The sequence below is a fragment of the Pogonomyrmex barbatus genome, unplaced genomic scaffold (genome assembly GCF_055798465.1).
Source record: "Pogonomyrmex barbatus isolate J1 unplaced genomic scaffold, ASM5579846v1 scaffold25, whole genome shotgun sequence".
NCBI lineage: Eukaryota > Metazoa > Arthropoda > Insecta > Hymenoptera > Formicidae > Pogonomyrmex > Pogonomyrmex barbatus.
Window position 1 is genome coordinate 302504 of NW_028297122.1, and position 15673 is coordinate 318176.

The 15673-nt window shown below is 34.1% G+C and overlaps 1 protein-coding gene across 8 annotated transcripts in view; it reads right to left on the reverse strand.

Moving 5' to 3' along the window:
* LOC105423820 (uncharacterized) overlaps positions 1 to 4185 on the reverse strand; it is a 30878-nt gene extending 26693 nt beyond the window's left edge. For 4 of the 8 annotated variants that reach the window (XM_089078631.1, XM_089078626.1, XM_089078627.1 and 1 more), the window contains exons 1-2: positions 3555 to 4177; positions 2814 to 3182 (exon numbers count right to left, since the gene is read on the reverse strand). The gene's annotated coding sequence lies outside the window, so the exon portion shown is untranslated. Of the gene's footprint in view, positions 1 to 2813; positions 3183 to 3554 lie in introns of all 8 variants that reach the window. The other 4 variants (XM_089078623.1, XM_089078625.1, XM_089078624.1 and 1 more) reach the window with 4 other exon arrangements.
* Positions 4186 to 15673: the final 11488 nt, after the last annotated feature.

Below are 15673 nucleotides of genomic sequence, written 5' to 3' on the forward strand. Positions count from 1 at the left end.
GTACTCAGCTGAGTACTCAGGAGCCTTAAGGAAATTCTAAAATAAAAAACAAATACCGACAGGAGAGTGTCTAAATATGCACATCTATATACACATGTATTCATATATATGTACTCAGAGAGCCGTCTGTCGAAAGCAAATTTTGCCAAGTATCTGCTACAATAAATTTTGTTAACAGAATATCTATAGATTTGATAGATGCAGTAATTAATATGTCATATGATCCCAGGAAAATTTTAATAAAAATATAACAGAGCCTGATAATCCAATTAGATGGCACAATGTCAGAAATCAAATAAAATCTGTTCATACAATTTGACGATAGATTGGTAACAGAACAAACAAAGCATAATCTATTACTATAATTCTGATGACAGATTATCGATAGGAGCCGAGCAAAACCTGCGCTATCACTGCATGATAATTTATACAATAATTACACTAAAGCGAAATCCAAGATAGTATCCGTTTCTCATACGTAAAATTTATCAGCATCTCTACATAATTAAAAACTATGTAGAGTTATAGTATATAATTAAAGATTAGATATATAATTATTTACATTAATGCTTTTGTATGCACTTACTCTCTCTGTGTGTGTGTGTGTGTGTGTGTGTGTGTGTGTGTGTGTGTATGATTGTGTTTTCGTAGTTAACAAATATAATACTTACAAAATCAAATTAGTAGAAAAAAACAAGGACCATAATATACTTTTATTATATCTTAAGAATATTCTCAAAATATATTTCTAATGTATAAGTTATATATACATGTACAATAATTGTAAGGAGCAGATAGAACGAGTTAAACTGAACAAAGTACTGAAAAAAAGTATTGAAAAAAGTCCTCATTTTGTAAACTTTAAAATAATTAATGAGACTAATTTATAAGTATCTGTGAATGAGCTATCAATAAATGAGCTTCCAGCTTAAATAGGGATCTCAGTGTTACGCGCATTCACAATTAGGAAATACGACAAAGTATTTCGAAATATGCACTAGCGGATGCTCTATTATTTGTAGATCATATTTCCAAATATTTCATCACGTGCAATTATAGTACGCATAAAGCTGGGTTGTCTGTTGATGCGGACTCACGCTCATTCGCGGACCTTTATAAATCTTTTATTAATTATTTGAAGTTTGTAAAATAAACAAAGATCTTTTTACTCGATTTAATTCGCTTTATCTACCTACGAGAAACAATACAGCTCTAACTGGACACTCCATATATGTATATATAAAACTAAATTAATTTATACTAAATTTAATTTTTAATAAAGAATATATTAATTTCTCCATTAATAAAAAATTGTTCTTTTAAAATAAAAAGTAGAAAAAGAATAAAGACATCATTTTAAAGACGTTGTCATACGAATAACGTCGTAATTTAAATAACGAATACAATAAATATAAATACAATACAACAAATCTGTTGGATTTCTGCTATTAATTTGCTGGCAAGTTATATCGACAGACTCTTCGGTTTCTATCGTTAATCTACCTTTATAGATTATATATATGAACAAGATTTCGCCGGTTGAACGTAAACTAAATGTGAATGCAGGATTACATGTTTTAATCAAATTTGCTGCCAATACTGCTAACTATATCTGCTATTTTGCTTCCAGGATACATACACTCATACATTTATGGATATATGTATATGCAAAAAATTTTCAATTTATGTATCATATTGAATATCTAATTTTAAGAATTCAATATTATTCCTTTGTATAATCTGCTTATCTTAGGTACCAATTTCGTAAATATATACACAATATTTTTTTATAGAACAATCATTATCATGAGTTCACAGATCTAGATATTAAACTAAAAAATGATAAAGATTTAAATTTAAAATACTCTCTTGTTTTTAGTATAAAGTTTCCTCTCAGATATTAATGTACTTTACTATTATTTAATTAATATACTTTAATTATAAAAAAGACTTTTCAAATTTATAAATGCAATACAAAAAATTGACATAAAAAAATCACGTTTACTCAAAACAAACAATTTTAATATCTCCTTAATATAAAGTTATAGATATGAACTTATAATGAGGCAATGAGGGAAAAGGTAGAAGGAAAGGAAGAGATATCGAGGAAGAAGAAAGGATTGGAAAAAGAGGAGAAAAAGTAGAGTATGAATGGAGAAGAGAAAAATGAAGTGAATGGGGGATTAATTATATTAATGTTTTCGTTGTTCAATAATCATGTCACCAATCTACTATCAAGGTATATACACCATGTATATCATGTAATTACATCATAATTTCTAATAAAGAACACATAATTAATTAAATCATATAAATGATTGAAATATTTAAATTAAAAAAATAAATAAATATTCTATTTACATCAGGAAAGTTGTATTTCAGATGCTTCACATGATAAGCATAATAACCATATGTTGTTGCCTCAAGATCGCAATTGATAAATCTCATGTATACACGTATACTATGCAATTACTTCGTTAAAATTGATTTTATATTACAGAATATATTGGAATTCAATATCAAGAATGTTATTTAAGATTGTAAAGTTAAGATGTAAAGTTAAGATGTAAAGTTTGCTCAATAATTTTAATCTAACAGAAACATAATTTACTTTTATTTTTATTACAAACAAAGGAATTTTATCAAACTTTAATAATGTTCGTTGAAGGCATTTACACCCTGTCCTTATATTTACTCCCTGTGTATATTTTCTCTCGATTATTTCTCGCTTTGTCCTATCGTTCTTATTGATGACGATTTGATAAAGTAGAGAAAGTATTGTAGCAACATTGAAATAAGCCGTGTACACTAACCTTGATTGTATTCAGTGTTGCATGCCCATGCACAAAGATCATCGTAGATTGCAATAAGAATGAAAAAAATAACAATTTTCCAAACGCATACAACGAGACGGCACGTACTATTCGTTTATATTCTTGCTCTCATTCACTTGTATTCTTTCAATCTCTCTGTCTGGCGTGCAAAACGCGTGGATAAACAATCGTATATTCGCGAGCGCGCGCGGAGACGAGAAAAATTAACGATGGTGGCAACGCGAGCAGTCTCGCCGCGCACTCCCGCTATTGCTCATACTTATTTATACACTGTTATATTTAAAATGAAAGAGAGGCGCGCCGATGGCTGTGTCGTTGTCGTCGTCGTCGTGCGCACGCTGATTTTTGCTAGGGAAGGAGATGATGACAAGAATGGCTGTGCGGGCGATCGATCATATTTTCACCATGCTTGCCGTCGACAATGCATGTTACAACCAACAAACGCCAGCAAACGAGCGGTGATGAAGTCACTCGGCGTCCAAATTGTGCCAAGTTGTTGATGCTCTCACAGATCTCACTTTTTATACACACACACACACACACACACACACACACACACACACACACACACACACACACACACACACACACACACACTATATATATATATATATATATATATATAAACATAAGAATTTTTGAATTCTTGTGTGACCGATCTTGAATGGTATATATATATATATATATATATATATTGATACGTCGAATGTTGACATATACCTGCACAGTAAGTCCTTTTTACGAAAATTCCAAGTAATTTTTCAGATAGTTAAATCGTTAATAACGTCTATATGCGACACCAGATGCGTGAAAGCCCTTTTTCATTTTATGCACAACAGACACTGAAGCAAGCGTATGAGCGAAACGATCTCACTGAAGTCAGCCACCACAACAGAGTGGGCGACATTTTATCACTTGTTGTCTTTCCCGCGACGAGAAGAAGATAACTGTATGCGTGCATGCGTGCGTACATGCGTGCGTGCGTGCGTGCGTGCATGCTCCGTGCGTGCGTACGTATGTATGTACGTACGTGCGTGCGTGCGTGCGTGCGTACAACATCCGTGCATGCGTGCGAGCACTCTGTCGTCTCCGCGTGTCGACTCAGCGAACAGACTCAGGGAATGACGTAAACTTCCAACAATGAAGCGTGATGTCACACATGGTGAAGTTCGTATAGCTCTCCGAATTGTTGCGATCCGCTCGGCACGCTCGTACGTGCGCGCGCGCATATGTCGTATGTGTGCTTCAAAGACCTTGAATTTTGTGATCACTCGCTCATGTCTGTGACAGTAAGCACATCTACTTCAGCTCCGCGCACAGTAATGACGTCATCAACAATCGCGTCGCGCAAGAACGAAATCGCCCGTGTAGTCATAAGGTGCGTTCCTTTATTCACTCCGAGTGCTCATGCTATGACGTAATGAAAGTGTACTGTGGCTATCGTTCCGTTTTAATTTCGTGCGCTTTTTAACTATCCAAGATTATAAAGTGGAACTCAGTTGCAGTATGTTTTCTGAAGCTCCAACTAAAATAATAGCTGGCATATCTAATATTAAAGAAAATATAATTTTATTGTATATATTAAATATAATATAATATATATATATATATATATATGTGTGTATAAAATAATAATAAAAAATAAATAATAAAAAACTAATAATAATAAATAATTTCATAATATTATATAATATCATAATAATTTTATTATATTATATTATTTCATATTTATACGCTTTATTTTCTTCAGCATCAATCAAGGTTATTTCAGTCTCCATGGAAGCAGCCATTTTTGTGCTCTGACTGCTTTACCTCGTTGGTTGCAGTAGCCGCGACAGGAAGTACGTCAAAATTAATGACGTCATAGAATTCAAGGGATTACACAATTTCCATAAAAAAGAGGGGATAATGTTGGTAGTAACAAAAATCCTTAGACAACACAATTTAATTTCTGTGGATTGGTGATACTGTGTAGGCAATAATCTGTTAGTTGCGGAAGTCTTTTTGACATGTGCATATATGCATATGTCATATGACGTGCATATAAAATAATAATAAAGTATTTTCTAACGTATTTTCTATAATAATAAAGTATTTTCTAAAATAAAGTGTTTTCGAAAAAGTGTTTCCATTTTATAATACTTTATTAGTTACTTATCTGATATTTATCCCTTCTCCATTTGCTTCTCCTTATTTTTCTTTTTCATCCTTTTCTTTTATAATTATATTATTTTTCTTTTAATAATATATTTACGGTTTATATTTTCTAACCGTAAATATAAAATATATTGTAAAAGAAAAATAAGGATGAAAAAGAAAAATAAAGAGAAGCAAATGGAGAAGGGATAAATATCAGATAAGTAACTAATATTCTTATAAAGTGGAAAATAATTTATCTATATACACACACTATGACTATAGATGTGTTGGACCGATACTTTTTTTCGGAAATACTTTATTTTATAAAATATTTTATTATTATAGAAAATACGTTAGAAAATACTTTATTATTATTTTATATGCACGTCAATGACATATGCATATACGCACATGTCAAAAAGACTTCCGCAACTAACAGATTACTGCCTACACAGTATCACCAATCCACAGAAATTAAATTGTATTGTCTAAGGATTTTTGTTACTATCAACATTATCCTTTCTTTTTTTATGGAAATTATTGTGTAATCATTCAAGATAGTACTTTCGTAGTGCACTGCTCTCTATATCGGAACGCTATTCGTAGTACTGGGCATCGATCACATAAGTTTTCCCCTAGAACGAAAGTGAGGAGTCTCATGTAGATTTCATCATTTTGTGATCACGTAATTTTAATTCCGGTAAAAGCGTGACATATTTAGCATGAAACTTTTCATCAGCTGACATAGTTAAACAGTGAAAATCTAGTGTTTCTTAACTTACATAGCATATTAATTGGTAAAATGGCCGCAGTTTTTTTGAATTTTAAATCTAGCAATAAAAATTAAAATTAAAATCAGAAAATTTTAATTTTAATTTTTAATGACTAAGAATGTATTCCGTTATAAATAAATATTTAAATTTTTTACGGAGATAAATTGCTAGTATATATAACACATTATTGTCAAGATGTAAACTAAGAAGATGTAATACTTAAAAAATAGAGTGAATCAGAAAGGAACAAAATATTGTAATTACATTTTTTATTATTTATTAAACTTGCCATAAATAAACGTCATTTAATCAACTATAACATTTTCAGAAAACTTATCTAATATCACATTTAAAATAGTTACCATTTCCGTCATTTATATTTTCTTTATCAGCTTTATTACTTGAATTGTGATTTGTAGTTTCTATGATTAAAGAACGTTTTTTTCCTGCAAAATTTGATGTGTAGATTCGGAGTTCTTTTCGGGCCGTTGAGTGGTTCGGACGTCCTTTGTTCTCACATAAATTTTTATATGCGTCATCACGCTTTTTCTTTGATTTTTATTCACGCATTTGTCGTCTTTCTCTCAATTATATTTTTCGAATTGAATCGTGGCCTGTATTGGTGCCGTATGGCAACCTTGGCCAAATATAAAGTATAAGAAATAAAAAGAAAATGTGTAGACTCTTTTGTTAGATACAGATTTATTTAACGACTCATTATTTATTCTTCGATGAATTGCAGCTCATCACTTGGACATCTTCAAGCGGGCTTAGCTCTCAAAGCTGACTTATCTTTTATGCTTCTTGAAATACAGAAACTGAAATAGAGAAAGTTTTTAAATGAAAGTTTATATATTTCAAATAAATTAATAAATTGTTACAACTTACAATTATTAATAATTGTCTTACTTATTGCCGTTGATGTATTTACTTTCTTTGCACGGATAGCAATATCTATTCCTAAGTTCGTACCTCTTTATTTTGCTAAATATTAACAGCCATGAAGTTGCCTTCAGTATAATTTTCAGTATAATTTTTGGAATATTTTGATGTGAATAAGTCTTCATTCTCAAGTTTTCACTTCTAGTTATGTTATTAATAATTTCTTTCGCTACATGATCGCAGTGAAAATGACAAACGGTGAAACCGTGAGATGGCCACCGAAAATCTAAAAGTGAACTATGTCACTGAAAACGTAATCGTACATGAAATACGTAATCGATGCCCTGTACTGTAGTACTCGGAGTGAATAAAAGAATTAAAAAGAACGCACCCATATTCGTACTCGGACGTGTCATAATTAAAAAAATAATTCCACGTAGATAAAATTATGTTTGATGCGATCAGAAACGATTTTCGATCGATATCATATGCGGATTTTATGAAGTTTTTTTCTTGCGCATACAAGTATATTCACGAATAAAACATCATATTTCTTTGTTTAATTTAATTTAAATTTTCTGCTAATATAAGCAAAAGCGCGATGATTTTTTAATATTGTCATAAAAGTATAATTGTTATCTTTGCTGTAACATTGTAAAAATTCAAATAGTATCTAATATTCAACCTTAATATGTATATTATTTCTATAAAAGATTCGATATTAAAGATGACATAATTATTTTCTTAATACAATTGCATAATATATATTCCAAAATTCCCTTAAAAATTCAAAATAATTAAAAGTTTATTATATTTTTAACAATAAAACATTATGAAAAATCTATTATAAGATTTATCTAAATCGCATTTATTTAAGTATTCAAGATTAATTAATTACCCAAATGACACTAGTATTAATTCTTTAAAAAAGAAAACTTTATTTTCACATTGTCAACTGAACTCATATAATTGTAATAATGTAATAAAAATATAAAATAAAAATATAAAATAATAATAAAAAAATTATCTTTTTAAAAAAAAGTAAAAAAGAGTGTCAAATACAGGGACGCGCTTGAAAAAAAAATTGTTGTATCAAGTTAAAAAATAGAATTTAACTAAGAATATGTTTTATTTTAAAATTTTCTAAAAAAAAATTATATTAAATTGCTATACTTAACTTAATTCTAGTTGTGATTAAATTTAAAAAATAAAATCTAAGTGCTAGTATCTTTGTGATCTTTGTATGTATTTTCATTGAAGAGTCTTCCTATTCTAATCCAAGTGGTACTAGCTCTAGTTAAAAAAAAAATTGTTTTCATACTGCCAAACTCAAATGATATCATTTGTATAGAAGATTTGATATCAATAAATGGCGCCAAGTTATAATCCCACTATAAAAATTGCGTTATTCTACTATTAGGTATACAAAAAAGTTCTGAGTTTTTTTTGTAAAATTCAATCTTTATTCAAAAACAAACAAAAAAATATTAATCAGCGAAATATTCCCCGTTTGCATCAACGACCTTTTGCCATCTTTCGGGTAGCCTGCGAATTCCTTGACGATAGAAGCTCACCGGCTTCAAAGCGATAAAGTCATCAATGCATTTTCGTATCTCTTCAAATCTCACGAAATGTGTATCAGCCAAATGATGCTGCAACGACCGGAATAGATAGTAATCGGAAGGCGCCATGTCTGGGCTATACGCCGCGTGCGGGAGAAGTTCCCAGCCTAACGCAAAGATATGGTCCTGAGTCTCTTTCGCAACATGTGGTCGAGCATTGTCATGAAGCAAGATCACTTTACGACGTCCTTGGCCAGTAAATGGCCTTTTTCTTTTCTTCTAATGCATCGATCAAATTGGTCAATTATTATTGGTAGCGGTCTGCCGTGATTGTTTCACCCGGTTGTAACAACTCGTAATACAACACACCTTTCCAATCCCACCAGATACAGAGCAAAACCTTCTTGGCGTGGATATTGGGCTTTGGCGTCGATGTCGAAGGTTGACCAGGGTCAACCCATGATTTTCTACGTTTAGGGTTATCATAAAGAATCCACTTTTCATCGCCTATAATGATTTTGTGCAGAAAATCTTTTTTCCGGAACTTTGAAAGCAAAGTGAGCGCAGTGTCACACTGACGATTTTCTTCGGACAATTCATACGGAACCCATCTGCCTTCCTTCTGAACCTTTCCCATCGTATGTAAACGTACGGAAATGCTTTGCTGCGTAACGCCAAGCTGTTCTGCAAACTCCTTTTCAGTTTGCGCAGAGTTTATATCCAGCAGTGCTTGCAATTCGTCCGTTTCAATCTTTTGAGGGCGTCCAGCACGCAGTTCATCTTCAAGACTGAAATCTCCTTGGCGAAATTTTTGATAGCATCTTTTACATGTAGTATGATTTACAGCGTTCTCTCCATAAGCAGCACAAATCATTGTAGTGGCTTCAGCAGCATTTTTCTTCAGATGAAACGCGAAGTGGATGGAAAATCGAATATGCTCTTTTGTTATTGCCATCGTGAACACTATTGATTTTTGAGGTTATATGCATCAAACGCCAAACCGTATTTTAGAAGGTAATTTTAGAAGGCATTTTAGAAGGCCAAATGTCAACGCTTTAAAACCGCAAAAGGGCGGGAAGATATATAAAATTTAAATTGTTATTTCGGTTGTATGAAATCTAAAGCTTAGAACTTTTTTGTACACCTAATATATACGCATTGTCCTTTAATTCGTGTGGGAGATTATTATTGCTAATTTTTATTGGTTGGTGGTTGCTATAATATGCGAAATTCGCAGTTAGGATGCATCACTCGACTATTCTTTTTTATACGTATCTTCACGTTGTTTCTATTCAGTATTTTTAATATTTTATGAAGTCTTGTGTAGTGATCTTCAAATTTCCCTGGTTTAGGTCTCTTTAGTAAGAACACGGGAGTAATCTCTGGGTTTAAACATTTTCGGATGAATTTTCTTGTCATAATATTTCTTCGATTTATTCTTTGCTTCCACAATATTTTCTCGGGCGTTTCTTTGTATGATGTGTAATTGTGTAACTAGGTTTACTAAATATTCGTGGTAACTTATTAACTATTCTTCCGGAGCTACTGATTCAAGAGATGGAATCCTAGCTTTTTTCGAAAACTAATTTATAAGGAGTATGCTTAGTAGCTTCACACTTGCACGCTTGTGTTATAATTAAACATCGCGACATCCGATCCATCTATCCCATTGTCTTTGGCGTACTGTTTAATATATAATTTTAAATATTCTCCGAGAGCGTGATGCGATCTTTCCGTTGGACTGTGGGTGAAAGGCAGTTGTATGTAATTTGCGAATTTTAAAAATTTTTGTTAGTTTCTTCATTAGTTTGCTAATGAAATTTCTTCCTTGATTCATTAAGATTGCCTAGGCGCGCCTAAAGATGAATATACAGATGAATTTATTTACAAAAGTTTCTGCTATCGTTTCGGAAGATTGATTAGGCAACGGTATTTCCATGAAAAAGTTGATCTTATAGGATTAAAATATATTCAGTTCCATTCTCAGTTTTTGGTAACGGTCCTATGATATCCATTGCTACTTTGTCAAAAGCAGATCTGGGAGTAATTATCGGTAATTATCATTGGCTGTTTTGTTTTTACATGTACTAGTTTCTCTAACTGACACTGCAAGCATTGTTGTGTGTATCTTTATATATCAAATTTTAAATTCTCCCAGTAATAATTATGTTTAATTTTATTATAAATTTTGGTGACGCCTCTGAGTCCATCTGTTGGTAAACAATGCATCTCGCTGATTATATCTGAATGGAAGTCTTTGGGAGGATATTTTATTAGACTGTGGCAAATAATTAATTGATGGGCGCGTTAATAAAAATTAATTGTATCCTTGCTTTTATATTACTTCACGGTACGTTATTAATCATTTCGGTTTTTGCAATGCTTATAGTCTCTAGTTTCAATTCATCGGTTAGTTTACGTAAGTAATTTTCAAAGCTAGTTTTTCAAAACTAAAGTTATTTGAGTTAAAGTTATCGTCAGACCTTCTTGTTGTTTTTTACTGACTGTTATGATTAAATGATAATATAAGTTCTTATATTTCTTATAACTTGAGCTTCTCCTAGAGTAAGATTGTTTAATTTTGGTAATTCATTTTGCTCGAATAATTTTTGCGAGTCAGAATCTAATGGTTTACTGTTTGTATCAACAAAATACGCTAAATTATCCTTGCGTAAGAAAAATAATTCACGAGTCAATAATATTATTCTTTATCATCTGGTCTTTAATAATCGTAGGCTTGCTTTCTCTTGCTTCACGATCTTCGTAACTGCTTACGTCAGCCTCGTTGTTATCTCTCGTCATTCTCTTCTTCTTCTTCTTCCGTCTCTTCCTTCTTCTTTCTTTCAATAGATGTATCTCTATTTACAGGGCTGGCCTTTCTTTTAATTTTAATTTTATTCCGAGATTTCTGTTTTAGATTTTTAAATAATTAATTCTTCTTTCTTTCATTATTTGGCTTCTTGTTTGTATTCTTTGAAATGTCATTGGATTATGAATTAATGCCTTTTCTTCGGTTTGCAATTTTGGTGGTTTATTTAATTCTTGTTGAATAAACGGTATTGAATCTGAGTTTTCTTGGTCATTATCTAGTAGAATTAGAATTTAGAATTAGAATATTTATTATATGTTTCCCCCAGGGTTACATAGATTTATCATTTATCATATATCATATATCATATATTTATCATATAGATTTATCATACATAGCTTATTCTTAACCTAACTTAACCTACTACTGTGATCAAATATAAACGAGATTTTTAAATTTAAACTGCGCGGGTTCATCGATTCTGATAAATTTTTTTTTTATTAAGTTGGTAGTAGTCTTTGACATCTGTGTGAAATTTCATGTTATTCTCTTCATTTGTTTAATAGTGAACGCTCGTTTTTGTGAATATCCAAAAGTATTTTTTTCGATTTTTACGATGTGTGATTCTGTTGGGCAAAGAAATTGTATTTTATTTTGTTTGCGGAATGAAATTTCTGAAACGTTCAGAATGTTGCAGAAGGCTTTTGGTGACCAGGCTCTATCAAGACCAAGAGTACTTGACTGGTATAAAATGTTGAAAGATGGTCGAGAAAGCGTAGAAAACGAATCACATCAAAGACGACCAAAAACATCAACTGATGAACAACATGTGAAGCAAATCAAGGATTTGGTGCTCCAAAATCGTCGATTGACAATTAGAGAACTTGCCGATACTGTAAACATTTCATTTGAATCAGTTCAGACCATTTTAAAAGACCATTTGTGCTTGAGAAGAGTCAAATCTCGTTTGGTTCCGAAAACACTCAATTTTTTGGAAAAACAGCGTCGCGTTGAACTGTAAAACAATGATTTCTGACTACCAGGACAAGATGAAACGCATGATAACTGGAGATGAGACTTGGATTTAAAACCGTACGACCCGGAAACAACCGACCAATCGAGTGAATATCGTGCAAAAAGTGAGGCAAGACCAAAAAGATCGCGCCAAAGTCGCTCAAAAATCAAGGTTTTGTTAACAGTTTTCTTCGATTATCGTGGTGTGGTGCATTATGAATTCCTTCCACTGGGCCAAACTGTCAACAAGGAATATTATTTGAGTGTTATGCGTCGTTTGCGTGAAGCTATTCGCCTCAAGAGGCCAGATTTATGGACAGACAACTCCTTTAGTTGCGAGCTCGAACATATGCCCAGAACTGTTTTCATAAAGTAAATAATGAAACGTTCCTTACATAAACAAGAGCGAAACAGAGCGAAACGCACGCGCATTGCTCTCTGTCTCTCTATCAAGATCATATCCTCGTAATACACTCACGAGCTGTAATTCTACATTTATGTAATATGTCGTTATCATAAAAATAGCCAAACACTGATTACGTTCTAAAATTTGTTTTAAAATAGTATGATTAATAAAAATAGCTTATGAAAGATGAAAAGATTATTTATATAATATTTTACTTTGATATAGCGCAGTGAATTATACAAGTGAATGCTTTAAAGTTACAGTGAATAGCAAAAAATAAAATGTTTCTTTTTCATACACTTTTTCATTCATTATTTCAAACATGAATTAAAATATTTTGATTTTATTTGGATTAATAATTAATCTGACATGAATGAATTTTAATCCGATTTAAGATAGTTACAAATAATTAGATTTACTTAAAATGCATACATTCTATCTAACATTATTCGAAGCTTATTAGATTTTAGGAAAATATTCCATTTTCTGTACTCACTTTCTTCTCTTTTAAAAGAATGAATTTTCTTGGCGCTGCTGGCGAAAAGCGCAATATAAAATTCAATTCGCTCTACATCAATTACTTATGCCGATTGGCATATAAAATTATACATTTGAGAAGATAATATGAGAAATATTGTAAAAATTAAAAAAAATTTTACTAATGATTCATGTTTAGAGATTCAGGCGTTATAAAAAATGCAAACGTCATTTAATGCATTATTCATAACGTTTCTTTTTAAAATACGCACTTTTAACAATTGTAATCTTTACGTCAATCTTTCATTCATTTATGGAAAATAATGATTATAACGCGTAATACAGAGAGGATTATTTTAAGGGTGGTTAAGCGACATTTTGCGGGGACGGACTATTAGACTACAAACCACGAGAGAAGGTGGTCGAACTCTCGAATGCCGTGTCTTGCCGCCGGTGGTCACCGATGGGAGATCATTCAAAACCCCATGCCTTTCTCCCTGCCCTAACTCCCCCTCAGTTTATTTCTCTGCAATTCCTCCCTTATCATATACCCCGGCGTCCTTCATCCCATCTCAACAACCACCTCATATATCTCTCTTGCATCTTTGATTCCTTTCTTTCCAACCCCAAACCTCCACTCCATACGATATCACCGTCCATACCAATGCGATGAAAAGCCAAACCCTTTTCCCCCAATCCTCCCGGAACCTTCTCTTTCCAATTCCCCATACCTGCCCCAGCACCGCCGCTCCCCTCTTTATCCTTTTCCTTATCTGTGCCTCCTGCTCCCATTTCTTTGGAATATGTATATCCCAGGTATTTGAAAGTCTTCACCTCTTCCATCTTCCTTCCCTCCCAATTCCATCTTATTCTCCTCCTCCCCTCCCCCCACTTTTCCAATTTCGCCATCATCGAGCTCATCCCGTTCTCCTTCTCCGATAACAGCACTAAGTCGTCCGCATACATGTACTGTTTTTCTCCCAACAGCCTCACCCTTCCTCAGCCTCCCCTCTTTATGTATTCCTCTATATCTGCTATCAGGAGATTGAACAGCCCTAGGCTCAGCGGGCAGCCCTAACCCCCCTGGCCGTCCAAAACGCCCACTCATCTCCCCTCCCATCTTCACCCTACATCTTATCTCCCTGAATATATTCTCGCATCTGCCTACCAAGCCTTTCTTTACTCCCCTCTTTTTTCTCATCTCTCTTCCCAATATCTCCCTATCCACAGAATCAAACGCGGCTTTCAGGTCGATGAAGAACGCCACCAATTTCTTTTTTCTTTACTTAGCTGTCTGTTTACCAGGTAATTCAATACATAGATGTTGTCTAGTGTGCCCATCCTCTTCCTGAAACCCGTCTGATTTTGTGGAACTAAGCTTTTCTCCTCCACCTCCCTCTCCAACCTTTCTCCTAAAATCGTGGCGTAAACTTTGTACAAGACCGGCGCCAAGGTCACTCTTCTTATAGCCTTCTACCCTTTCCCCCTCTCTCTTTTTCCTAATTGGCACTATTATCCCGTCATTTACTCCCTCCATATCTCCTCCATCCTCCCTCTGAATAATTCCTTCCCATCTTCCATCTCCATCTTCTTTTCCCTCCCTTCCTTTTCCTTCTTACTCTTCCGTCCTCCCCTTTTAGCCAAACCATCACCGGAAAATGATCTGACTCTACCTTTTCCTCCACCCTATTAATCTTTTTTATTTTCTCCCACACTTCCCGGTCCCCTATTACGTAGTCTAAAACCGAATCCTCCCGTCTTCCTGAATATGTCCAGGTCCTCTCCCCATCCTCCTTCCCACATCTATTGAATATACACTGCCCCACCTTCTCCATCTTGCCTATCAGCCACTTATCCTCCCTACTTACCTTGTCATCCTTGGATCCTTTCCCCTCGCCCTCCTCTCTTCCATCTCACCCTCCCATCCTCCCCGGTTTCATATTAAAATCTCCCCCTACTATCGTCCTTATTCTCTCACTGTTCCGTTCCGCCCATGCCCTCAATTTCTCCCACTTCTTCTCTAAATCCTCATTCACATAAATCCCTACGATTCTCCACTCCTCTCTCCCTAACCTGTTCACCCTAGACATCAAACCCTCCTCCTCATCCTCCTCCTCTTTTACTATCTCAATCCCTCTCCTCATCCCCCATCACCATTACCCCCATCGTCCTTCCTTTCCTACTCTTCCTCTTCGCTACACCTTCCACTTATACCTCTTCGGCAACTTACCTCTTAGTTTCCCCCAACTCTTTTCCTCTACCCATGTTTCCGACAAAATTACCACATACCAATCTTCTAGCCCTCTCCAGAAGTCTCCATCCTTCTTCCCGAGCCCTGCCACTTTCTAGAACGCAATTCTGCAACATTCCTTTCCCTTCCTTCATCCTCTTCCCTCCGTCCCCGCCCCCTCCTCCCTTCCCTTTTTTTCCTCTTCTTCCCTCGCTTTACTCTGCCCTCTTTCCTACTCCCCCCGAACTTTCCCCTCTCCCTCCCCCTTTTCTCCTTCCTGCCCTATCTTTCAAAATCCCTTCTCTTTCCCCTCCGTCACCCTTACAGGAGATCTCGGGGTTATCTTGCTTCTTTGGAAGCATTGTCCCCAGGAAGAAAAGTCTTCCTTCTCCTTTCTATTCGTTCCTCCCCCCACTTTCTCTTTCATTGCCCTTTTTCTCTTCATCATTCATTTCTACCCCCACGCTATTCGTCCTTTCTCTTTCTTTCTCTTTCCCTTCTGCCTTCTTTCTCCTTCGCCACCCCTCCTTCGTCACCTTCCCTTTCA